The 26,934-nt window shown below is 37.7% G+C and overlaps 1 long non-coding RNA gene across 1 annotated transcript; it reads right to left on the bottom strand.

Moving 5' to 3' along the window:
- Window positions 1-6,439: 6,439 nt before the first annotated feature.
- On the bottom strand, window positions 6,440-26,156 carry LOC119143577. Its single transcript, XR_005102744.1, has 3 exons — window positions 26,145-26,156; window positions 19,864-19,867; window positions 6,440-6,610 (listed from the first exon to the last, which is right to left on the bottom strand). It is a non-coding gene; the product is annotated as an uncharacterized LOC119143577 (long non-coding RNA).
- Window positions 26,157-26,934: the final 778 nt, after the last annotated feature.

Genomic DNA, 26,934 nt, shown 5'->3' with positions numbered 1-26,934 from the left:
ATTAGTCAGTTATTATTAACTATTAAACCAATTACTGAGGATTGACTTTTGAAAACTAACTCTTGTACATAGCCCTCTAAAACTAAATGCCTACTGGTTCACATTACAGAAGCCATTGGGGAATATATGTTGGAATATATGGTCCAGTTTTGTAAAAAGAATCTCACATTAACATGGTGTCTGTTGAGTAATTCTGTAGGATGCATAACAATTTCAATCTTCAGGACAGGGTCAAACACAGAGACTTATTTTCATGTCTTTCCTCTCTGGGACATGATAATTTAGAAAGCAGCTTGCTTTGCCCCAGGAAAAAAATTCATGCTCAGAGTTTTCCATATGTCATTCCTTCAAAATGTTTTCTTAATTTAGAATGAAGCCCTTAAATTAAACTGAAAGGTGTATATTGGTAACAGTGTCTACAAGGATGTACACTCACTGGAGAAACCTCTCCCTTGGAGAGTTTTTTCTCCAAATCTTTTAGAATTGCTCTGTAATCTGAAAGCTTGCTATACTCTTAGCTTTTAAGACTGGCACAATGCAGAGACAAAATATGCTAAAACACTTAACGGAGTAATACTTTATGTTGCTATTGGGGAAATGATAGTCATAGATGAGTTATGTCTGTGGTATCTTTTCCAGTAGCACCAACAAATCATGGACTAGAACACAAATTAGCTGGTACGAACAGACCTTAACTATGTAGAAGATCTTGAAATTTTATGATAAAACATCATACCTCAGTAGACTGAAAAGACAGAGGAAGGTTCTGTCTGCAGCTCTTACAGCATAAATTTTCATTCTTCAGGCAAATTTAGTGACTTCAAAAATAGGATCCCTGGAGGCTCTATCATGGTATATCTGCAATGGTCCATCAAAACAAAAACTACCTGCTTCAGCTTGTAGGTAAAGCAGTGCAAAGCCTCTTGGCTTTTCCTTGTTCACTAATTTTCAGACTTTCCTATGCTTCCAGCTCTTCTGGGAAACCACAGTCTGCACAGTTGTAAACAGCTGGATGCCAGGTACCACAAAATTCCATGTACACATGAGAAACCTACATCTTTATGTACTTATAGATGATTGGCCATAAATGTACTTAATACCTTCAGCCAATGGTAGAGGAAAGTTGGAGGGGAAGGCTGAGCTCAGTGTTTTAACTTCTGAGTTAACATTAACTTCTAGAAAAAAATTATGTGCGAACAGATAAACCCTAGTTCTAGGCCTGTCGTTAGTCCCACCCTGCAATGGCACCTCTCCAGTTCCTCAGAAAAGAAATCATTTTGTCAATGCCTCCAATTTCAAGCTTCTTTATTTTGTCTAATCACAGATGTCATATCTTTCCAGTGCCATGGAAGAGCAGAATATTTTTACATCATATTTTAGCAGATGGAATCCATTCCAGCCAAATTTATCACTGCCAGATGGCTGACCCTTATTTACTGATGAAAAGTTAGACACAGAGATAAACTTTTGTCAGTTAAAACATCCAAATTTTCTGCATGAAAATGGCAGGGCAGCTCTTCCCTCATCATTTCCACCAGCACCAAGAAATCATCAGCTTCCACCAGGTCAATCTCTAGCAATAAAACAACAAGCCTCATGTGAGATTGTAACATCTTCTGAATGAATCACAAGATTAGCCAGGAGAGGATTTAGGCCTTTGATACTGCAATTCATAAGCAAAATAGTAAACTATCATTCAATAGCACTAATCCTATATTTGAAATTAATCCATTTTTCAGTGTTTACAAGATAAAAGCCCCAGGTACAATGGGGCAAGTGTGCAATGGGAGATCAAAGTGTTTGCAGGTGATACAGATGCATGTAATATATTACATACATTATTGGTTACTTTCTTAGTTGAAGAATAAGAATAAGCTCTGGTCCCAGAAAGCTTGCACAGGACGAACATTCAGTATCCAGGCAAAGATAAACACCATCAGCATCTTACCAAAAGATTAAAATATGCTAAGTTTGTCTACTGAATTTACAGGCTTCAATTTCATCCCAGAGCAGTTCTATACCATGTTCTGTATTTAACAGTTTAGTAATTGGGTTCTGCTTTTAAGAACAGAGTTAAATGGTGCATATAAAGAGATTTAGAGATGTAGAAAGGAAAGGCACAATGAAGGACAGACACAGGAAAGTAGGTAACCCTGAGCTGCTGATTTGTAGACCTGAATTAGATAGCAAACATGAACTCCAACAAGAGATGTTAAGTGATTCTGCAATTTGTAAGCTGTGCTGTGTAAAGCAACATTGCATTACATTTCCCTGAAACAGCTCTGACTGAAAAATAACAAACCAGTGACAAAAAAGTTGTAACACCAATGCAAGCGTTATTACTCTCTCCATCTTTTGCCTGTAAATAGTAGAATCTTCTTTTAAAACTCTCTTCCTGTCTGCAGACTACCTATACATCCTACCAGTAATTCACCTATCACACCTCCTGTTTCACAGAGAGATGTTTCTCAGAATCTGATATGATAGCTAATGGAATTTTTTAAAAGCTCATCTCCTCTCTCCAACTAATAAAGGCAAATGCACGCAGTATAATTACTTGTTTGCTGTAATTTTTCATTAATGCATTTTAAATGACAACATAAATTTATCTTCCAGACTAAAACTGGAATCCAGTGTTCCAATTCCCAGTTTGTCAGTATATTAGAAAAAAGTAACATTTATAGGGCCTAAATCTTAATGTTTCCACAGTAAAGCAGCTACTAACTAGCTGCCTAGAAGGTAAGAAGCTTCCTCTGTGGTCATGATATTTAATAGTTGTCCACTGCTGGTTTTCTTACACCTTTTTCTGAAACATCTGGGACTGAACACTGACTGGGACAACGTGCTGGCTTAGTGGGACTGACGTAATGTGCAGCTTCAGTATTACATGTGGCTTAAAGACAGGTGTGTTTTCCTAAACCACATGGTATACAGATAACACAAAAAAACCGCACTGTGAGCATTTAATGGGAATTTTATACTTTTTTCAGAAGTGTGCAGTAATAATCCTGTCAGAAAAGAACATAAATTCAAATCAAACATCTGATCTATTAAGATATTTTTTACTTTCAAATTACAAGATCAGGAACAACATGCAGTGTTATATATGAAATATATATGTGAGAAATATAGATATATTTCATCTTTATTGAAAGATATATGTATTTCTCCCTCATTGGCAAACACTGAAGCAAATAGTACACAAAAGGGACAATAAATGACACACAGTACAAATTAAAGGGCTTATTTTTTTCCAGCATCTTTGTTTAGCTCCTACTTTAAAAGTAGAACATCTCTGTCTTTTTTTTCTTTAACTGCATTTTAGCTATTCTTTTTTCTACAAAATGCCAGATATGGGAAATCTACAGTACAGGCTGCCATAACTCCATATAAAGACACGTTTTAGCCAGCATATGACAGAAGAAACCAAAAGGGTTGCTGATTATGGGAAATGTACATTCTTTTGTGTACCTCTCCTGCAAAGATGAGATACCAAGAGCATTAGTGGGAACAGTCTACCCCGCTCACTCCTGCCTGTCTTTTCCATGTTCATTTCTTTGGTTTGTCTGCTTCTAGGTCCTTTAAATAACACAGTAACAAATGAAATTTTACATCAGATTATAGGCACACATGCTTCAAATTTAGGATGTGAACAGGCAAAGGTTAAGGCGATACCTTCAGATCTATTGATAAAGAGGTATATGCAGTTAGAGATGTAGACCACTGTAGAATTACAGCTATTTCCCTCTTCCTGCACACATTCCTACACACAGTGCATAAAATTTACATGCGTATACCTTTTGTATATAGAAATATCTCTCAAAGCAGTCCAGGAGGGAAATTAGCACTATTTCATTATAGTCTTAATTCAAGTTTTCATTTAATTTGTTTCTCCCCTGTTTACCCTCAAACAGGAAGAAAGCTTTGAACCTTCAGCACCATGAATAGACTTCCATGATGTAATGTGCAGGATCAACTCAATTCCTTGGGAAATTTTCAGGAAAAAGGTGCATCAAATAGGACAGGAGATCTGAGCAAGCTAGCTTACCTATGGAGCCTACCTTCACTTTCTCCAAATCAGTGGTCATAGATGGTACCTTGGGTATTAGCTCTAGACTGCAGCAAATAAAGGAAATAAAGCCTATTGTAAAAGCTGAATAAATGTCTTACAAGGAATAGTATCAGGTTACCTACATATAGCATGTCTCTGTATTACAGTTATGGCGTAGTATATTTACCCTTATTAGATGGTTCAAGGTTAAATCCGAAAGTTAATGTCTGTTTCTATTTGATATCAAGCTACTTAAACTGGTCTGTCCAAGGAACACTTCAAGAAACATGGAAATGCAGCTATGAGCTGATCACTAATAAGAAACTCTACCTTCCTTAAACACTCGATTTAATTTCCTCAAGCATAGCTGTTTTGGCAAAGGACACAGCATTTCCTAGTATGGTGGCATAAAGCACACATGATCAGACAAATAGTGTTAAAATTATGAATAAATGTGCTCAAGATTATTTTCCTTCTTTGCTTTCCCTTTACTTTAGCAAGTAAAATTAATTCAGCCACATGCTGAAATGTAAAGAATACTGGAATACTAACGTACTGGAAGAATGGCAGCACAGAAGCCTTTCTTTATGTGTGTGATGTTGCATCACCAGTGGATACTTCTTATCTCTGTTAGACACACAAAAAGGTTGTATTGCCCCATAACTGTATCTATATCTGCTCAGCTGGAAGCTTTTCAAGTGAGATAATAAAGACATACAGAATCAAAGCATTCATCTGTGCTAAAGACAATGCTTTAATTATCAAGGAGAGATATTACAAACAAAATAGATGTCTAGGACAGGATTGGACACTATAAACCATTTTAATTTCATTTCTAGGCAAAGCTACACAGAGCTAAGATTCAATATTATTCAAAATGAAATTGCATGTAATGTTCTCTTTTACTTGCTGTCTACAAAGCACCAAATTGTAAAATTTAAGTAACAACAATGAATCTTTTTTTTTAATGGTATCTGTAACCGTACTAAGAAATTCAACCCCCAATATTAGCTTAAATAAATTTAGACTTTCAATAAGGAAATGACTGCTACACAGAACAAATAATAGCAGCGAGTTCAAACATCAGCCTTAGGGTAACTTATTTCTCGGAAAAGTAGTTTAAGCTGAAATTTCAATTTCCTTGCTTATTTTATCAGATAGCTTTTTACTACAACACTTCAGTGCTCTGTGGAATACTTTTTCACAGTAAAGGATTGCTAGATCAGGCCTATGTTTAACACTCACACTTTTCAAGATGCGTATTTATCAAAATAAATGTTGCAATAGAATCTATTTGCAAACTTTAGTAAACAATTCTGGAGGGAAGGAAAGTACGTGCAAAACCACATACCTAAAAAGAAGTCAGCAAGGCCAGTAAGAAATATTTTAAACTGATTATCAAATGAGATTCTGAAAATTGTAAATTGGCTTCACCCATTATTTTTATGTGCAGTAATAAAGCATGTGCTAGTGCTATACAGGCAATTAATACAGCAGCACTGACTTGTGAGAATTTCTTCATGCAAGCAGGTCTACGCTTTTTTCTTTAGTACTTAACCTACACTTTTCCAAAGGTTTACTTTCTTCTTCCTATTGAGGAACTTCAGTTTTCACAATTTATCCTTCCAGCAAAATAATAATAATAATAAAAAAAAAACCAAACTGCTTTCATCATAGAAGGAGTTCTACAGTTATTTCTCCCTTTAAGCATTACTTTTTGGCTACATGTTCCTGAACAAAAGCATCACAGTAGGAATTGTTCTTTAAGTCACAATCTCAGCACTGAGAAGCAGTGGTTATAATCTGTGTGTTTTGGAGGCCTTTATTCTAACAGGCTCCATCAGCATTAAGCATTCATTCTTCTGCAAACTACACTATCCTGTTTTTCAAAGCTGAGATCAAGAGCAGTATAGCAGCCTGCTGTAGTGACTCACCATTTCCAGATATGTAGTTCTTCAGGGAAAAACATTAGAACCACTCTGTTTCTACCAAATAATGGACTTGCTCAATTTCAATTAAAATGTTGTGCTTGCTATAAGGGTACTACAGATCTATTAAAAATTCTTAAAGAACAGATAATTATCTATTAAAAAATACACAATTTTGAAATCATTTCTACAGATACCTATCATATTTCTATTGAACTTTATAGGTCAAATCCTTATTATGAAATCCCACTGTGGTCTTGTGTTCTAGGCAATAAAGCATAATTCATACCATGTGAAGTTTTGTGTTTATTGGCTTAAGAGAAACAGAACTGCTTATAGAAATCTTTAACGTGGCTTTTGCATCTTTCCTCCTACTGTCCCAATGGGCTGCTAAATTATGGTGCACTGAAAAAAAAACCCATGACGTGCACAAATTTTTTAGCCATTCACCATCCCAAGTGTTCATAATGATGTTGCTTTTTGATCCTTCAATGTCAGCTCTTCCTATCACTGTGAAACAGAATTCGCCAAGCGTTGGGTTGTTCACCCACTAATAGGGAACATGAGCTGGGATTAGACCATCACGAGACAGGTTAGTTTTACCCTACTGATGATGTGTTGTTGCAATTTTCTGCTCTGCTACGTACAAACCCCTAACCCAGAATCAGGTCATTTCCCAGTCATCTTCTGGGCTGGCCAGTTTTGCCCAGTCATTGCCAGTACCAGGCTTTTTCCAGTGGCTGTTAAGCCACTTCTCTTGGGGCACCTTGTTGTGCTTTTTAAAACATACTCAAATTTTTTAACATTACCTCTTCAGAACACATGGGTGAATTGTAACCTCCTTCTCCCTTTAACAGAGGCAGCATTAGACTATCTATATCTTTACAATATATATCATAGTGCTGAATAACTGCCTAGATTCATTAGCCTAGCATCTTTCTGATGGGATGACAAAAAAGAAAAACAACACTTCTTTTTTGTTAAAAGTTATATCCATCCCTGCCAACAGCGGAAAAACTTAATCTGAATGATTTTGTCACATAATTTCTTCTAAGAAGGAGAAAAGATACAAACAGGTAAAAAAAAGGATATTTTCTGTCAAGAGCATAAACACCATTTCACATTTCCAAAAGTAACATGTGGTAGATAAAAACATACAAATTTTGAAAAAAATAAGATCATGTACAAAAAATAAATACTTCAGCACATTTTAGATCATGTGTGTGATAAAGCTGTTTTCCTAGACAGACAAAGTGTGAAATTCTTGTCATGGTTTCTAGTCTAAATAATTTCAGTAGGTCACTATTCAGCATGTAGCCTGAAGCAGAACTCTCACTGAAGTGCTTACCATGTTCTGTGACACAGAGAATGTTTCCTCTTGTCCAGCATTTTCCCCTGATGAAGCAAAAGATTAATAGGATTAGATACCTTTCCTTGGATCAGTTTGGCAGTTTTTCAACCTTTTTGCAGCTTGTGAACATTTTACTGTTTTTCAAACATTTCCCCTTTGATTATTCCACCTTTGATCGGCTTTCTGACTCCCGGTGTCCCTCCCCCTTCTTTGCCCCTTTAATGAATGACATTGCTTTGAAAGCACCTGAAGACATTTTGGATGTTGTGTGTCACATTGGCTTCTGCTTGAGGGCAAGAGATTAAATACCCACTGAAGTGACAGCTCTCTCTCTCTGTAAAAAACATTTTTAACAGAGTTCTCTCTCAGATACACCTATTTTTTGCATACTCCTGCTTTCTTCCTATGTCATTTCTATTTCCCGGTTAATGCATGTATGCTTGTGAGAATTCATTTTCATAATGGGATGCTAGGGCACCAGCAATTAAAGAGAAAATGTAACATTTTGCTTTCATTTGCTTTCATTTACAAAGGATATAACAATTTTATTGACTACAAAGAAACTTCCTCATTAAGACTACAGAAGAGGTGAAAATTTCTCTGGACTGTGCTTCTGGAGACTGAAGATACGTGAGCCAGCTCCTGCCCATCAGTCTTACAGCTGTGTGAGCGCAGCACCATAGCTTGAGTGATATCTCTTTTCCTGGAAGCAAAGGCAGAGGTAATGCCCATGTACACAGACATGCATTGAAGGTCCCTAACTTCTGACCTGGAACAGACTCGCTGAGTCATAACTGCCGCAAAATAAGGAGGCATGGACTCCAGACTTAACCATAGATGTACTGTGCATATCTGGATGTACACAACCATTAATCCAGGTTCCTCTTGATAGTATGCCTGCATCATGTATGTACAGTGTGTGTCCTGCAGTCCTGGGTAACCTGAACCTTCACCAGTCCAGTCTGCAAACATTTGTGGACATCTGAACTAAATTCCAAAATGTCTGGATCAAGCCCAGACCTCTGGCAGCACTAACTAAGTAGCCTTGCCAGTGTTTAACTGTAGTTCATACTCCTATTTCCATGCATGCACAACGACAGGATGATTTTAGGCATTTCCATTACACAGATTTTGTACAGGTCGTGAAGGTATTCAGATGAAAGGTGCTGTGCCATGCAGTGCTTCACACAGTGTGAGTGCTGTACAAATAACAATTAAAAATATGTTCTTGCTTCGTTTGGCCATGCTGTTGTCTATCTGAATTGGGTTTACTTAGAAGAGCTAATTGCCTTTATGCATGGGAGCACATACATACACATTTATAAAACGCAAGTAATTAAAACTGTCTTCCTTCCTTTTGTCCTTTCTGCCAACATACTGTGCGCTTCTGTGAGATCAATGGTACAGATGAGCCTGTTTCTCTGATTGTCAATTCTCTGCTATTGTACGTGAATCATAATGCCGTTTTGACCTTGTGTCTCTTGTGTTTTGTCTTTGCTGTACCAGTAAAGATAGGCTGTGGGCAAGTCCCAGAGCAAGGAAGTCTAGGATCTTTCTGGAGATAGTCTCCTTCTCATGCTGGTGGACTACTGTCTGCAAGAAGAGCTGAGGTCCCCACGAACTTTAGGTGGCTTCCCCGGCTACAGACCAGAGTCCAGTTTCACACAGGCACTCTGACATCCATTTCCAATTCAAAATGAAAACAAAGTTTTAATATTCTCAGTAAAAAGATGGTTGAGGCCCAATTCCAGGGTCATTGTCTGGGGAGGCTGTCCAGCAACTGCAGGGAGCTCCACAAATCCCGGTCTTTCTCTGGACACCAGCTGCATTGGTTGGGCAGGGCAGAAACTGGGATCTCTGCTTTCCAGGCAAGCCGTGATCTCCCAGCAAACTGTTTTCCATGATGATTCTGTGCTTTTAAACCACCAAAGGTTCTTGGGTCAGCCTCAGACAAAAATCTCCTTGGTTAGACTATAGGTAGGTCTGACAATTAAGTCTGCATGCAACGAATAGGCAGTTGGTTACAACGAGAGGAAAAGAAACCTGCAGCAACTGGTTCCTGGTAGAAATACTCTAGTAACAGATAACCTAAAATTTTTCAAACCTTGTCTCTCTGTATTTCAAGTGACAGAGTGCAGCGCACGATGGGCAGTTTCCCTGTGTATTCCCACTGGCACCTGGTCAGTTGAATCAATCTTCATGCACACCATAGCCCCAGTAAATTTGGTTTCTGTAGTAAGATTTGCTTCCATAAGATTGAGTCAGCACCTTATTCCTGTTTGAATGATTTATTTCAGCAGTCTCTTAGGTGTATGTATTAGAGCTAGGGACCAAGAGGGCTTGCTGAATCTGTTGTTACATATTTTCTTTGCATCAGACATATATATGCAGCCGAATCTGACTGCAATTGGTGAGGTAGGAAACTGCTGCACTCTTACTTGCACATTGTGAGAAGGCATCACTTTCTGTCAGTCATGAAAGGTATGAAAAAATCAGATTTACAGATGAGGCCATTGGTCACACATGTGGAACCTTTTCTGCTACTTGGCTAGGCAGAAATAGCCAGTCTTTACCTCAGTTCCTTTATCTTCATTTGCACAAATAGTAGCCATTAACCAAGGAGTGAATTCAATCAGCTTGTCTCCAATGGGAGATAAAGGTGAAACCATCTGCTAGTTCTTAAAAGCAATGAGGCAAATTATATTACAGAGTGATTTGGTTACTGTTGCCCTTGTTTCAGCTCACACATTGAAAGCTTTCTCTTCTGAGAAGTCTTGCCTAAGGTCCAAAATGAGACTGGTATGTCCAATGCACTGTTTCTGAATATCAGGGGGGAAAACCATGGAACTACTGGAATTTGCTATTCAAAAGTGGTATACCAGCCATTCAGGTCAGCATTAACATATACAGATAGGGTCCCCAGAAGAGTCTTACAATGTCTTTATTTTCTTTAGGACTTTTTTCCCCTGTTATTGTCCCATCTTGTTTGTATGCCAATTTTCCAGGAATATAGAAAGGTTTTTTAATTAAAAATTAACATGAAAATTGCACATGAAATTCTGACTGAATTCTATTACAAAAATCACAGTATAGCCAATGTTATGTATAACAGTATTTAGACATCTTCACTGCATTCATCATAGCTAGCTATATTTCAAATAAACCCACGTGTTAATGCTAACTCAAACTCCCCGATATTAATACTGGCATCAGAATGAACACCCTTATTAACTCTGAATTTTGAAATAGTCCAGAGAGGTCTGGATTTCATTATTGCAACAGTAAATATATGCACATAGCCATGGGTACTCTGAATTCTCATTAAAATCTTCACATTCCTTTCCAAGTCACACCCCAAATGTTGTTCATCCATGAAATGGATGTTCATCCAACATTTTCTGACTATGGTAGATATACAACATCTGTGTAGTGTATCTATTATATACACGATACATACATACCTTATACTACAATACGGTATATACAACACCTTCAATTACTCTTAGGAAGATCTGATAATTAAAGTTTATCGAATTGGAAATCATGCAAAAAATCACATTATCATTCACATCCTCATTCAATAGCAGGCTAGAGAAGCTGGAGTTGAAGTGATGTAGTTACTTGAATGTCAAGAGGTATACAATTCTTTCTGCTCATTAATGTGAAATAAAAATTTCAAATTATTCTTCACAAACTTACTGCCCGAAACTGCAAGTTATTAAGTAGTTTGGCAGTTGCTGGCTGCATGGAATGGGAAGGGCTGGGGGGTACAAGTAGATGGGCTATACTAAAGATAAATGTTTGGGCATAGATTCCCTAAGCAAGAATTACTCACACTTGAGAGAACTGGAAATCTGAATGTGCTGCAAGGACTTGAAAGCTGCAACCTTGTCCTGCTAAAACACTCTGACACAACCTGAACAGTGAGCACATTGCTGGTGCTAAAGTGGCTTCTGCTTATAACTACAAACTCCTTTCTCTTCTAGGATTTTTTCAGTGGTAGATAAGGTTAAGCCTAAGATCAAGAATTTCATTTGTTTCACTCTCCCTGTCAAACTCAGGGGGAAAACAAAAAATGCTTTTGTAATAAACTCACCGAACAGAACAGCTGTTCACTCTGTTTTCTGAGTGAGATGGTTGTGTTAGATCATGATCAATTTTTATTTCTCACAGTGACACTACTGTGGTAGGAAGCATTATTGCCTATGTGGAAATTCTGTCTTAGCAATAGCAGCAAAGAAATGCATTTCAAATTCCTGCCCACTACCTCTATTGTATTGTTATGTTCAGATTTATGGGAACTGTTTGAACTTCTGTAACAGTAATTAGCTGGAAGTCTTGGGTGGTGGGGGTGGTGGAGTGTCTTCCTCTGCTTCCTTTTCAATGTATGCATGATATAAGTAATTACTGTTTTGGGTCAACCTCTCTTGAGAACACATTTTACTCTGAACTTCATTTAAATTTTACACCATACTATTTTCTTTTTCTCCATCTTCACCAGTTCAGAGGTTAAAAAATAATAAAAATCTACTGAAAAAAAGACAGAATTAACTTAAGCAGCTTAAGAAGTTATTTGATAGTAATGGAACATTTCCATCATTTTTTCTGAATCAAGGGAAAATAACGCAGTTGCATTTATTAGACTGAGTCAACTCTTACTGGGATTTTAAATAACATAGAAATGCCTATACAAATTTAAAAAATGAAAACTGCAATTTTATTCATGGGAGGACAATCTCTTGGGTAAAGACTTAAGTAGTTTGAGGGGTGGAGCTTACAGAATAAAAAAATAAAAATTCAGGTCCAAAATAAGCATCTTCTGTAATAAAAAGTAAAATGACATGTGTTTTATAGCCAAAAATATGGATCCAATACAATGTTGGCAAAATGTTAAATGTCTATAAAATATGGGAGGTAGAATACACTTGTAATTTAAATACAGATTAACAAAGGTCCCAAGTTTTGTATTTTTACAGAGCAATTTGATATTTCCAATAATCAAAGCAGATTGCTCACAGCAGTGTCTCAATCCAAGCAAAAAAATTACCATTTCACTGAAGAAGACACCAAATGGCTTTGTTTTGTTTTCCTTCCTTTTTTTTTTTTTTTTTTTTTTTCAATTTATCAGGAATGATGGGCAAAAAAAAGGAGGCACACATGTAATGCTGGGTGGGTGAAAAAATGGCCAAGAATAAAGTTTCAGTCATTCAAAACAATGATATCAGAGGAAATTAATTTTATGCAGAGCAAGAATTCAACACATGTGGCCACTAAGAATACATAAAGGAGTGAATGTATATTTTAAGATTCCAGGGTAGCACATTTTAGAAGGCAAATTAATCACTCTACCCCAAGGGATGAATTAGGTGCTTAATAATCTTAGCAGTCTTTGACTACATGGTGCATGTAGGGCACAAAAATACTGATAATGTCTATGGAGCCAGAACTCTCTTAAGGTTTCAAGTTTAAATAAACCATTCAGGCAATCATCTGTAGGGAAAAAAAAAAAAAAAAAAAAAAAAAAAAAGGCTTGAGTTATAATGGAGCATTACATTAGCATATCTGGCTGATGTTGCAGCAATATCAAATATCTTTCAAGCACTGCTGTCTGGAATAGTTTTGCCTCCCTCACTAATATAAAAAAAAAAACCAAAGTTGAACCAAAATACTTCATTAAGTTCTGCAATCTTTCATTCTCACTGACAAATATTTGTCTTGCATTGTGTGCTGTTGTGCCATAAAGGTTATGGATCACCTGTAAAGACATGGAGTGTAGCAAGGGACTAATGTTTCTCATTCTGCATTTGTGGTACAGTTCCTGTACGTGAATGGATTCTAAGTTCAGATTTTTCCATATATAAGAAACTCGACATATTATTAATTCATTTTTAGCTAGTGTTTATAACATGTACTTTTAATAATTTCAGACCTTTTTTAACATGCAGGTTCCATTACAAGTATTTTGGTTGTTGAAAGGGAATTGTGAGATCACAATTATAGAGGAAATACTTCTAAGAAAAGTTGTGTTAAAGGATACTCTCTTCATATTTTACACCTAACTTTTTTATTTTAGCTAAACAATACATTTCCACTTTCCTACCTTGCTTCTGAAGTTTATGTACTTATGTACTTATGCCATTTTTTAAATCCGATTATATTCCCCAGCGCCCACAGAATGGAGACTTAAGCTCCATTTAATACATCTAAACCCATGGCTCTACTAAATTCCATTGTCACCAGTATTTTGTTTTACAGCTACTTCGGGCAAGGTTAGTAGAGAAGAAAACAGAAAAATAGCAATCCTGGCTTCCACCTGGAGACCACACATGAGCCCTCTGTCTGTGCTTATGATACATCTTTACCTGCCAAAGATTTAATGAACACTCCCAAACTCATAGGCTACCGGGCTAGCTCAGAAGTGCTTAAGGAGTCAAAATATCACATTTAGGCATTCTGGAGTTGTCTGTAATAAATAATCAAGTAATTTCAAACATCTGTGAGGAACTCAGAGAGCCATGATGAAAACACTGGGTTACGGCTGTTTAAACAGTACCCTAAATTAATGCCAATAGAAACTGAGTTGTCATAGACCCATGGGACCAAACAGGACATCAAAAAGGCAGCTAATCATTTCTGATACAAAAATGTAGGATTAGTTATGCATGTATTCCCAACAAAATTTCTCAAATTGTCACACCATTATCTTTTTATCTTTCTTCATTACAAAAATCTAAAACCAGGGGACAATAATCTTACTGTTACAATTCAGAATAAAACCTTGGTCTAAATTTTTGAGACAGCAACAGTCTGATTCACTCTACAGGGAAGAAATGTTTCCCCTTTCTGTCAAACAGCTGCCACAAAGTCAGTTTGCAGAAGCTTTGCATAAACTTAAGGAAACATCACTTAAATGTAAATGAAGGCTCAAAGCGAAGATGTGGTGAGGTGAACAAAATATTTTGAAGCAGCAGATCTTTGCTGGAATCATACACCACTCAAGCAGTATTCTCTTCCAACTTCTCAACTACATCTCCAAGCAGCAGCGACCTATTGCTTGAATAAACAAACAGAATTTCTCCTCTGTACAAGAGTGTTTTTAAAATGTGACAAGGTAAGAGCTATGTGAGATAGAATAATTCTTAAAGTTAATCCTTAGCAATTTATATCAGAAAATCATTATTCAATCCACTGTTCATCAAAATGTACTCATGATATATACAAAGAAACGCTAAAACAGGTGTTTTCACATATTTGAATGCTATATAGATAAAAATTTACTAATTAATTTTCCTGAAATGGCAATACTTAATACATTACTGAATACATTACTACAACTGCCTATCCAGAGTAACTTCGGGTGAGATTCATTACAAAGGTAAATCCAACCCAGTCACTTCAGGCTTTTTCTAAAGACAGTAAATCAACAGATACCTCTTTTGGTAATGAAAGAAAACCATCTCATTCTGAAACAGTCATCTAAGATCCATCCTCAGAGTGGTTCATTTGATCTGCTTCTCTCCAAGCACCATATAGAGAGCCCACCATGATTTGTTCACATTTAGACACACGTTTAAATGCCTAAAGTAATAGCAGAAGCGATCTAAGTGACTGAGTAGGTAACTTAGCAGCTGTGCCTGCAGCTGACCAACATCTTCTTGGGAGGACAACTCAGTGCAGCCTTCCAGCATTCACAATTTCTGAGTCAGGCAGGCCCCAAGACTCATGTCAGGGGCTTAATCATCAGGAGATGATAGAGATACCCTTTAAGATGATGAAGTCAACAAGTCTATCAGTACTGTATCATTGGAGTCTGCCAACCCCCTCGTCTTTTAGGTGAGTACATGTACTATCAAGAAGAATGAGTTTTTCTGGTGTAGATTTTTTTGTAGGACTGCCTCCTATATAATGATAGAGAATAGCTACCGTCACTCTAAAATTGAACTGTTGTTGATGCAGTCAGAAGTTTACCATTTGTAAACTGAACAGCCTGTTGCATTTTAACACTAATTGAAGTCCATCTCCTGCTGAAAGCCAGGCATTTTCATTGCAGGACAGCAGTGGTAATAGAAAAAGGGATTATTATTTTTTTTGTTATATCAAAAAAAGTCATTTGGCTGTCAGAAAAACAAAATATCAGAAAGCTACCTGTTGTGTTGTTACAATATATGCTATTTGAATGTTTTAAAATGACAAAAATATGAAATTGTAATGTTAACATAGACAAAATTTCTAGTGTCCGACATTTCAGTTGCTATACAAAGAATTGTAATTGATTTTACATTATTCCTAAGTAGTTTCGTTTATGAGGATCTATGTCTGAATATAATCCACAAAAAACTTTATTAAATTAATTATGAAGGAAAGCAACTTGACAAAGAAGCATAATAACATTCTCATTTTATGTCACTTATCTAGTAAATGAAATAGATGTGTCACAAAACAAACTTTATAAGGTCTATCCTTCTAAAAATTAATACTAAACATGAGAAGGGAAAAAAATGGACAAGGCAGACAGCATCCAAGTTGACAATAACTAATGAGATCAATAGAAATTCTCATAAGTATAAAGTACATCCCAGTCAATTATTTGAAAATCCTTTTGATTTGTGTTACCTATTATTTCAATTTAGTACATAAGGTCCTGATGCTCCCAGGACTTAAATTTGCAAGCACTTCCCTGTGTGCAGCATTGTGACTGAAGCCCTGTATGCATGCATTTACAGGATTGCAGCCTTCTGAGGATGGCTTCTGGCAGAACCTAGTTGCACTAAGATGCACTTAATGCTTGAGGATTCCTCATTTACTTGTTGCTGAACTTTTGAGAAGAAATAAGTTACGATACGTATCAGTATAAGAGACCCCAGAACGAAAATCACTTGAATGACTGTCTTCACTGAAAACAAAACAAAAAGCCTTTTAATAAGTATTTGGGAAGTTTCTTGTCCCCAAATAGCACAAGTGAAATTAAACAATCCTCCCAAGAAAAGATCTGCCGTCACAGGAATCTTTGTATTACTGCATAGGCTCTGTGAGCCTTTTCAAGTGTGCAGCGAACAGATGGAGATTGTTACAAGCTTTTCAAACCAGTGTTTACTGCAAACTTTCAGGCAATCTGTCATGGTTTTTGTATTCCCAGGGACTTTTTAAGTTCTTGAAAAGGGACCAAAATCATAAATGGTCCTTACTAATCCATGTCTACCTAATTCACAAGCAAACTTTCATATTCAGTATCAAAAACATGTTTAAAAGGTGAAGGAAACTATATGATCTTCTCAAACACATCAAATCATTTTTGAAGATGGAGCTATACTCGTCGTTTTTAAAGAAAGCAGACATTGCAAAAAAAAGACTCGTTCTTCTTCTAGAGAGCAAGCCATATTTTTTCTTCCCATTAATGACAAGACTTGTTGAATACCACAGTAGAATAGTATGCAAAGCTACAAGCTTGGTTCTGTGCTCTTCAGTCAATGAGAGGGTTCTCAGAACCAGTGGAGACCTGCATTAGTTTCAAATTGTTCAAGCTAAGGAGCAAAAATCGTTGTGCCATTATTACCAATACACTCAGTTTACCTCTACCTAAGCTTTCCTACAGGGTTAAATTGTAGCTCCTCATCTACATATCAATGCAATTTTTCCCCTGACATTTTTCATAGTGACAAACAAGCAAGAAATTAAATACCTCCCTCAAAATACCTCCCTCAGAGGCACTCATGGAAGTGTATATTCTTCTAATCTTTGTTATTTCCTATAAATAACAACTGCTACACTCTTTTTTTCTTTTTTTTTTTTTAATAATATTAAAACATCCCTTCAGAAATTATATCACTTCAATTTTCAGCTTTTATACAGTCAGGTCATGAGTCAAAAGAATTGAAAAATATGGTGTGATCACTTATAAATTTGTCTTCCAAATTTCATAAAAAGGAGCAAAATATAGCTTAAATTTATGTTAAGATGACAGTTTCAAATTGCCTGAATTCTTTTTCTCCAAATGATTTCACTAATGAGTCACTACATCTGTCAGCACACAGTGCCAGTTGTAAATTGCTGACAGGCAACAACGACAATTCGAGAGGATTCTGTCAAAGTATTTCCTACCCCTGATAACATCATCATTGATATCCCAAATTGTCTCTTGTACCTGAACGGAGAAAACGGTCACCAGATTAATATTTTCATTTGTTTAACCAGCAACCATCTAATGGCTAAGGGTACCCTGACATTTAAAAAATCACAATCAGTGGATCATAACCCATAAAAACAACCAAAGTGCCCACAGCGCACTTGAGGCCAGTCCCTTCAAATGACAGAATGGTTTGACAAATGAAAGCAAAAACTGCCAATCTTGAAACCCACAATAATGTGTTATTAGCATGTGTATCACATACACTCTAAAATATGTTTATGTGCTTACAGTCTTTACTATAAGTTACATAGTACCTCACAGCTTGGAGATCCTTCAGGTGTTTTATTTATTCATATTTACATGATCATTTAAAAAAACCAGCCTACTTCTTTTTTCCATCACACTCTATCTTATGCCCAAGGACAACCCAATCTGGTTTGTGAAGCTGCAAAACAAAAGTAGAGCCAGCTCACACACTGAGCAGGTGATGAAAGTCAAACTTCCTCATCAATTATTTCTAATGCTCATGGGGATACAGTGGGCTTTGTTGCCAGTGACAGAATGTCATCTGGGCAAATCTGTCCTACTGGCCCAAGGGTAAACTCCCTGTAATAGCCAAGCAACCAAAAACATAAGGAAACAGCATGTGTGGTCTTGACAGTCTTTCAATTCACCAGTCCCAAAAGGCTATGATTGACTACACAAAATCTTTGAAATTTCCCAGGTAATTCAATATGAGTGATGCAGCCCTGCCTCAGAAATCATACCGATTCATCCTGGGAAACAGCTAAAAGATATTCAGAGCTCACTCGCGCTGGGGCAGAACAGCAACAGGACATGGACCAGTGATAACTGCCCAGCAAGCCCTGCAGAGCTCGCTTCAGAGATTTTGCTTTTCCATGGGATCAATAAAAATCACTAATAATGCATTAGGTTATACAGTAAATTGATAGGATTCATATTTTAATGTACAGATTTTACAGGTCTAGTAGCAATAATCCATCTAGCACGTAAAAGGCAGGGAAAAGCTTGGCAACTGCTAGTATTTTAGTTGGCATTGCACTGTTAAGGGGGTTTTAAACTTCAGTGAAAATACATTGTTACCCGAAGCATGTGAACCTATTCAGAAATCATTTCAAAAGTCAACCATCTGTAGATTTTGCAGCTATGAGAACACCACAGGCAGCTGAGGATTTCTATTGCTTGATAATATGCAGCATGATAAATTTCAAATGCATACTTGTTTTCCAAATGATAGAAGTACAGATAAGGTTAAGGCTATCAAATGTCTGATGCCCCATAAAGTTATTACAGCCATTTGGTTACCAAAGAGTCATTCCTGAACCCTAGGAGCTGAGGTCCACAAAATGATCAGGTACCTGACCACATAAAATCTTCTCCCCAGCTGCCTCACAGTGTCCGCATGAAATGGTCCAGCTAAAGCTATGTCTGTAGGCTGGTAACACTGCAGAGCGGCTGCAGAAGCTCCCCTGTGACTGCCCATGCTGGCAGAAGCAGCAGAGCATTCCTGTGCCTGCAGGCACTCAGCACAAAAGACAGAAAGTACAATGCATACAGAGGGCTTCAGCCAGGCCGTCTTGGAGAAAAAATAGGCGTTACACACATGCCTATCCACTGCTGCATGTGTATCTGTAATTCATGGAGCAACAGATACCCCTAGCTGTATTTCAGATGCTGACCATTTCTAATGAGCATCTTTTTAGGGATTGTGGCGTTTGTTCATCTAAGTTATGCATTTATTACAAAACCCTTTCTGATGCTATCTATTTACCACGTAATAGTCAGAAAGAATCTACCTATCTGCTCCACAGAACAGCAGCAGGGGAGTATTGTAATGAATATTTAAGACTTAGGCATTGACAAAAAAATGGATATGGTGTGGATATAATCTAATGTATATTTTTAACACATTAATACAAAGGCATCTGGTTCTGGCCATCTATTAAGGGTTCAGTAAAGAAGAAAAACAATCACCTTTCAATTTACTGCATGACTGTAGTCTTATGCTCTTTCATCATTCTAAAGCTTAGGCTTTGTTTTCAAGCACCACATGATGACTCATGGAAAGAGAGTGCCCACAAAAGGCCCACAGAGAAGTTATACATGATGTTTTCTACTAGCTGTTTAGGAGCACCAGAACCCTAGCCCTGCAAAAAGAGTCTCCACCAAAACCTAGTAGAATCATCTGCATTGGTCCAACTTTGAAACTGTTTATTCAACAAAAACAATGCCCTATTTCTGCCTAAAGAAAAGAAATATGGGAATACAACAGCAGATCTCATACATAAACTTCCCATGCACACAATTTTTGCAGCAAAGATTATGTCTAGGAAAGGATAAAGCTGATCGGGAATCACTATACTTGAAAATTGCTCAAAAAAAGCACAATCCTCAGAAAAAAAACCACAAGCAGATAATGAGGCTTTTAGGCTTTTAACACTAATACAGTCATACTGAGCCATTTTACTCACATCATATGTTTGTATCCTCCTTCAGCTAAGATGTGAACCCTCTTTAAGAAGTCTTCTTAGATATTTAGATATTTATTTATTTATTTTCTACATTCCCCTTATCTGTTCTCATTCAATTCCACAATAGCTGAAATTTCTTGACTCATTTACTATTTATCAGAATAAATCAATTTGTTATCTCTTTGATGAGGCTTTATATTTACTCTACTGTTTTAGAGTTAAATAAATACACCAGTTTTTTCTCTGTAAAGAGATTTCAACATTACAATTAAGGTCAGAATGTAAATAAAGAAATTGATTAAATGTCAGCTTACCTAGATTAGCTACATCTGAAAGGATTCTTAAGACATTGACAAAATATTTTTATGCAACCTAAAAATAAATAAAAGTAACACCTTTGGTAGAATGGGAAGAAAAACTACAGCATATGAGGTTTAAACTGAAATAATAATTTTATTTACAAATATAAAGTAAAGAAAAGGGATGTTCAGAAAAGCTGGATAGCTGGAAAGTAAAAAGAATCCATTTACAAAACTCAAAAATTTAAACTATTCAGTTGGGTTTGACACAAAATAATTCTCCTTATGACAAAACCATCTTTCCTTTACATTATTTTCCTAAACAAAAGAGAGCCCTGAAGTACAACAAAATCAAATGCTGCAGAATATAATTTGTGATGCAGTGTAGTAAGACAGGTCCTTTTGAGTGCAAATTTCACGGACTCTAATTTGGATCACACCTCTGTTTTAAGAGTACATTATCTACAGGATAGAAGATAAGTCACCTTGTACATTTGTCTCTATGCTGAAAGAATAGGTCCATTAGAAACCCCCTCTATTTAAGCACCACCATGAGAGAAGAAAGAGGTGGTTAACAAAGGCAGTTGGCAGATCTATGGCATTTTCAAAATTGCACAGGTCATGAGAAACAGGAAAAGGACACCTGACTTGTTTTCCAAACAAGACTCTGTTTTGTCTTAATTCCACTTACAGCTACAAAAAATATATAGTTTTTTAGCAAAAATACCTTCCATAGTTCATACCAAGCATTGCTTAGATGGAATGAGTAAACCACAGCCAGGTCACTGGGCAACAGAGCTGTTTATGAATGCAGGAAGAACTGGAAGGGACCATGAAGGATTATCTACTCCACACCCATCAACACTCTAAAAAAACAAAACTAATTGATGCATGGTTGGGTTTTTTTTGTATATGCATATGTATATTAATGTTGTTTGCTTGGAATTTTTACCAATGTCTGGAAGACAGAGCTCAGCTGATCACACGTGCAGGAAAAACAACCAAGCACACTTTTAATTAGTCGAAATATGGGAACAATAACTAACCAGGTTCTCTATTTCCCTGGCAAGGACACTTGAATTCATGCAACCACTTTCAGAGAGAGGCTTTTTTTGGTAATAGGGTTTCCGAAAGAGTAAAACTCAATCAGATATCTTTATTTTACAAAACTGAGCATAAACACCCTTGACAGTAACATGATAGGACTAGTCAGTTAGCCCTGTGATACTAATCTGAGCAGCTAAAAGTCCTCCAGGGTAAACCCACTGAAAGTAAAACTATTCAGGTTCCAACTACTCCTTTAAAACAGCTATCGCTTACAGGTATCTAAATAATTACACCTGTTTCTGTCTCTTCCATCTGCTTAGAATAGATATTGGCTCAACGGTATATGTCAGATAACAAAGTCAATCAAATGAACATTATTAAGCATTCTTATAAACCATTTCATTTTTCTTCTTTACACTGTGGAAAGGAAAAAGAAAACAAAAGAAACTTGGCAACGGTCACAACAACTTATATGACAATATTTTTAGAACAGAAGTATTTAGCATTGAACTGCATTAGAAAAGTAAAGTCAGTCAGAGATTTGTGCTAATACATGACAGAAAAATGTGCACCATGACCTTACAAGAAGGAAAGTGCCCCAAAAGGGGTAGTTTTCCATTAAGTTTAGAACTTAATCCATGAATGTGCTACTTATCTGTCCATGTAGTTCCTAAGAAGATACTCCCACTGGGACTTGTTAAACATGTTAAAATTATTTGTGTAAATTACGGCCGCAAAATCAGGCTCTTGGGGAGCAATACAGTACTGATTGCTGTTAGTACAGCTTTTGACATGATGAAAGGGGAAAAAAAAATAACCCTTCCAAATAAGGACATAAATAAAGATCTAATGAAGAAGACTTTTTCCTGAATCCTGAGTCAGGGGCTTTCAGCTGCTGCACATAAAGGAAGCAGCCAGGGACAGCCTTAACCCAGCAGACACACGTGAACAGCACGTGATTCCCCCAGAAGTACCCCATTTGAGGTTCACACCACAGATGTAACTCACAGCACTGTTTTCCAGCAGCAGACTTTGCCTGTCCACTCCTTGACTCAACCATCTCAAGGTAGTTCTCACCGACCTGCCACTCAGGATTGCTCCCTACAGGAGGTGCTTCACAGTTTCGGTCCCCTCACTTCAAGAGGGACATAGAGGTGCTGGAGAGTGTCCAAAGAAGGGCAAAGGAGATGGTGAAGGGTCTGGAGCACAAGTCTGATGAGGAGCAGCTAAGGGAACTGGGGTTGTTTAGCCTGGAAAGGAGAAGACTCAGGGGGGACCTTATTGCTCTCTACACCTACCTGGAAGGAGGCTGTAGACAGCTGGGGTCGATCTCTTCTCCCAGACAACTAGTGACGGGACAAGAGGAAACAGCCTCAAGTTATGCCATGGGTAGATTAGACTGGATATTAGGAAAAATCTCTTCATTGAAAGGGTGACCAAGCATTGGAACAGGCTGTCCAGTGAGATGGTGGAATCACCATCCCTGAAGGCTGTTTAAAAAAATGTGTGGGTGTGGTGCTTAGGGACATGGTTTAGTGATGGACTCGGCAGTCCTGGGTTAACGGTTGGACTTCATCTCAAAAGTCTTTTCCAACTTAAATGATTCTGTGATTACAGCTAAGCTGATCAAGCACAAGGGGATTCACCTCTCCTCTCAGCCCACCTACTTGGCCTCCCCCTCTCCTCTTGCACCTACACTGATTCTGCCGTGAGCTAGCTGAGAATCCCAAACCAACAGGAAAGGATATGCTTCGAGCTGGCTTTTTGGAGTGTTATTTTCTTGCTGGTTTAGCTCCCAGATTCAGCTATTTGGTCCCCAAGAGTTCAAAAGCAGAGACAAAGCAGCAAGTTCATTAGTTCAGTAATAGGTTTAGTTAGAGTGAACAGTAACAAGCAACCTGATCCTTCATCATGGGATTTGATGTGTTGTGTGGGTTTGCTGCAAACCAGACCATTAAAAAAGGATTCAGGATTGAAAACAGGAGGGGGTATGAGCTCTAGATAATATGACTCATACTTTTCAGAGAAAAAACTGTGTAAACAGTTGCATTGGCACAACAAAGGAGACAGTGATTTATGAGGAGCAAAAGAGAGGAAAGTAGTGACAAACAGAAGGGACCAGGACCTTCCTAAACTAGGTTTGCCATCAGAGAGATCATAATGTGAGGCTTCAATTAAATGTTTTTTCAAGTGTTATCTTTCCATTACTTATTACAAAAATGTCATATATAACATTCTCAGCCTTTTTATCAGGAGATTTCCCTCATGTTTGTGCATGCCCTACACATGCAGGTTAAGTCAAACACTGAGGATTTCCAGGGCAAATCTGTATGCACATAGCAGGTCTGACTGACTGTTATCTCCTTGTCTGTTAAAAATGCTTTTCTACATTTTTCTCTCCTTCCCCTTGTGCCCAAGGTGCTGAGAGCTAATAGCTTGCTGTCAGTGCCAGTGTTTTGCACAAGGGCATACTTCTGAGCTGATCAGTTAATAGCTAAGAGTGAATAGCAACAGAAATTTTCTACAGTTGCAGCACATTTTCTCCTACTCTCATCACCCTGGATGGAACTCAGTTCTGCAGCTTCCACTCCACTCTAAAGTTTCAACTACTATCAGGAAACAGAGGATTTTAGGATTAAGAACGTACCCCCACAGAAACATAAATAAGAATGGCATGAATATATGATACACTGTTTCTGAATCTGTTCTGTAGCTGTATCTCATTTATGCGTTTCACTGAGACCTAGTAACAGACTACTCTCCCACTGTCCACTCTCTTCTCTGAATCCCTGTATTTTCTCAGAGAAGAGTTAAACTGCACTTCAAGAAGTCCCTGACACCGGACAATCTGGGAGCTGGGACACTGGTTTACAGCATTAAGTGCACCCACCTGAAGCACAGACACAGTCATCAAGTATTAGTAGATCATAAGACTGTAAGTGGCCTGGTGCATTTTAAAACACTTCCTTGTGTACTCACCAGTTCCTACAAAAGAAGCAGAACTAAACCTAGTCTGTACTTGCATTGGAAATACAAGATCATAGCAATCTTCTTTCTTTTCTGAAGAAAATAAGCACAAGCTAAGCCTGTATTAGAAGGCAATGTCAAACATGAAGAGGATTTTTCTTTTGGATTACTCTTATATTAAGGCTGTTAGTGGAAATTACACCTGCAGAGGTGTCATCACAAGTGTTTAGCCCTGTTCCAATTTTGGTTATTAATTGCAGAATGTTCTAACCTACAGAGTCCTTCTATGACTTTTCCAGTCATTTAAGGGTTTTTCTTAATGTCCTGTATTACTTAAAATAATTCTGCTTTACAAAGTGTGAAGGGAAAAGATGTGAAGTCTCTATTTCAGTGTAGATGTGATTACTATGTGAGCTTCCAAAAAGGCTGTTATGTCTCTGAAACTTCACAATTATTTAGTAATTCATTTGTTAGCGGGGGGGGGGGGGGGGGGGGGGGATATTAATTTCTCACAATAAATCTATACAGATTTAAATAAAATAGGTCCCAGTCCTAACATTTGGTTTCCCTTAACACTTAAGCCCTTGTAAACAAGTTTTTCTAAATGCATCAGTTTCTAGCACCATCAGAAGGATGGGGTAAACTTTTTGAAAGAGCTGTAGAGGGAGATCCCCTCTATCTCTTTTGTGATGGGCTGGCTTCCTACACAGGGAATGTTCAGAGCGAGCAGGATCCCAACCCACCTCCTGCTGCCAAACCAAGACAGAGTACCCCTGTACCTCTTCACCACACACACACTCCTCCAAATTCAACCTAGCAAATTGACTCCTCTCTTGGAGATAAATGTCACAGAAATGCATCTGAATATGTCAGTTGCTTTCACATACTCTTATTCTCAGGTTATTACAGGCTGCTTCTGATTTTAATTTGGTTCTTTGCTGTTGTCCTAGGATTTCTCAGCCCCACCAGTACTCAACTCCCACTTCACAAGTTGTCAAATCATGTTCAAGCAATGAATAAGGCACAAAATCTCTGCAGAATTTTACATTATTATCATCATCATCATTATCAGATAGCTGAAAAATAATATACCCTTAGCTGTGCAAAAGACAATGAGACATAACACCTTGCATACTGCATAAGACTGGAAACACAAAAAGTAAGTAATCACTAAGAAATAACATAAATTGAAAGGGGGTCCCAAAAATCACACACCGCCATGACAGTCATTCCCCATATCATAAAAGTGATCACATTTGCTAGCTGTTCTGTTTCCCACATCATTCTGCTATATTTGTAATCACTGGCTTTTGGTTTATGTGATGAAGTACCACGAGACAGCCAACCGCCCCTCTCAGTCCTTCACTGACTGCAGCACTCACCCAAAGCCTCACTGAGCCCATCCAAAACAGTACACCAGCCAGAAAGTGATCCAGCATATAGAAAAAAGCTAAAGAGCTTTCTGGTAGATAAGTAAGCTGAAGCAGATGAACATCACAACTGACCAAAAAAAACCCCAAACAATGCAGGACCTAGCAAAAGGAGGTGGGAGGGAGTGAGACAATTTCTGTCTGTGGCATCAAACTGCCGCTTCAGTTTAGCCATCTCATGGGCCCACCAGGGGGTTGTTTCAGGTGCAGTTGACCCAATTTAATAGCGCCCTTCTGCCACATGGGAAGAGCTCCCTCCCTCCCTCCTCCCTTGCCTGCCTTTCCCAGATCCTCTTCCAGATAGCTCCCCCTCACTTGTGCTCACCAGGTTTTGATCAGTTGATCACAAAAACTAACAGAACAGAAAAAACCTTGTTTTTCTTATATTTTACCTACCCAAGTTCCTTTTTTGCCAGGTTGGTCAGTTGACGGGGGCCTGACAAGAGCCTGAACCAGCTCAGTACATACAGGAACATGTGTGGGTACATGCAGGTGGGCAGCGGCGGAGAAGCTGGGCCTCTCCCTCCCAGCAGGTGTGAGTGAGATCTGCCCTGTTGCCCTGAAAACCTACCATCAGTCAGGTGCCTTCTTGCCAAAATGACAACAGTGACCAGAAGTCAGCAGACTACTAACAGCATTTGTCACATAGTTCCAAATTCATCTTGGAATATCCTCCACACGTGTAGTACATACATTTTTGTTTAAGCACAGGAGACCTCAGCTCGTAACACTTATGGACAAAATGTCCATTTCAATGGATATGACAAGTCAAAGCTCTGCTTTTCAGATCAAGATGTATAGGAAGCAAAAGCACCTCTGAAGGCTCCTCTCTTGCTCTCTCGCACCGTGCAGGAATGTGTCGCGGGAACATATCTGCGGATAACTGAGCAGACCTAAAAGCTCACTGCTACCAGAAAAAACCTTTACCGCTCTCACACCTTCCAGTCTGCAGGGTCAGAAAATCATCTGTTACTTCATCTCACCAAACAGACAAAAGTATCTTCACATATTTCTAGGTTAGTCTGTTACAGTTTAATATTTTGTTTAAATTTTTATTGTTCTTTCCCAGGTTTGTTTTTTTTTTTTAAAATGTGTGTATATATATATAAATTTACATTTTTCATTTCAAAAGTAGAGATAATGCAATTCTAGAAATCTTGACACTGTTATTGGTAAATGTTGGATAGGCAGCACTTATCTCTTCTATTTTTTTATATAAATACACTGTTAAAGAAAGTGAAAA

The sequence above is a fragment of the Falco rusticolus genome, chromosome 2 (genome assembly GCF_015220075.1).
Source record: "Falco rusticolus isolate bFalRus1 chromosome 2, bFalRus1.pri, whole genome shotgun sequence".
In the NCBI taxonomy this organism is placed as follows: Eukaryota; Metazoa; Chordata; class Aves; order Falconiformes; family Falconidae; genus Falco; species Falco rusticolus.
The sequence above is the reverse complement of the archived record's forward strand: the minus strand, read 5'-3'. Positions and strand labels throughout refer to the sequence as shown.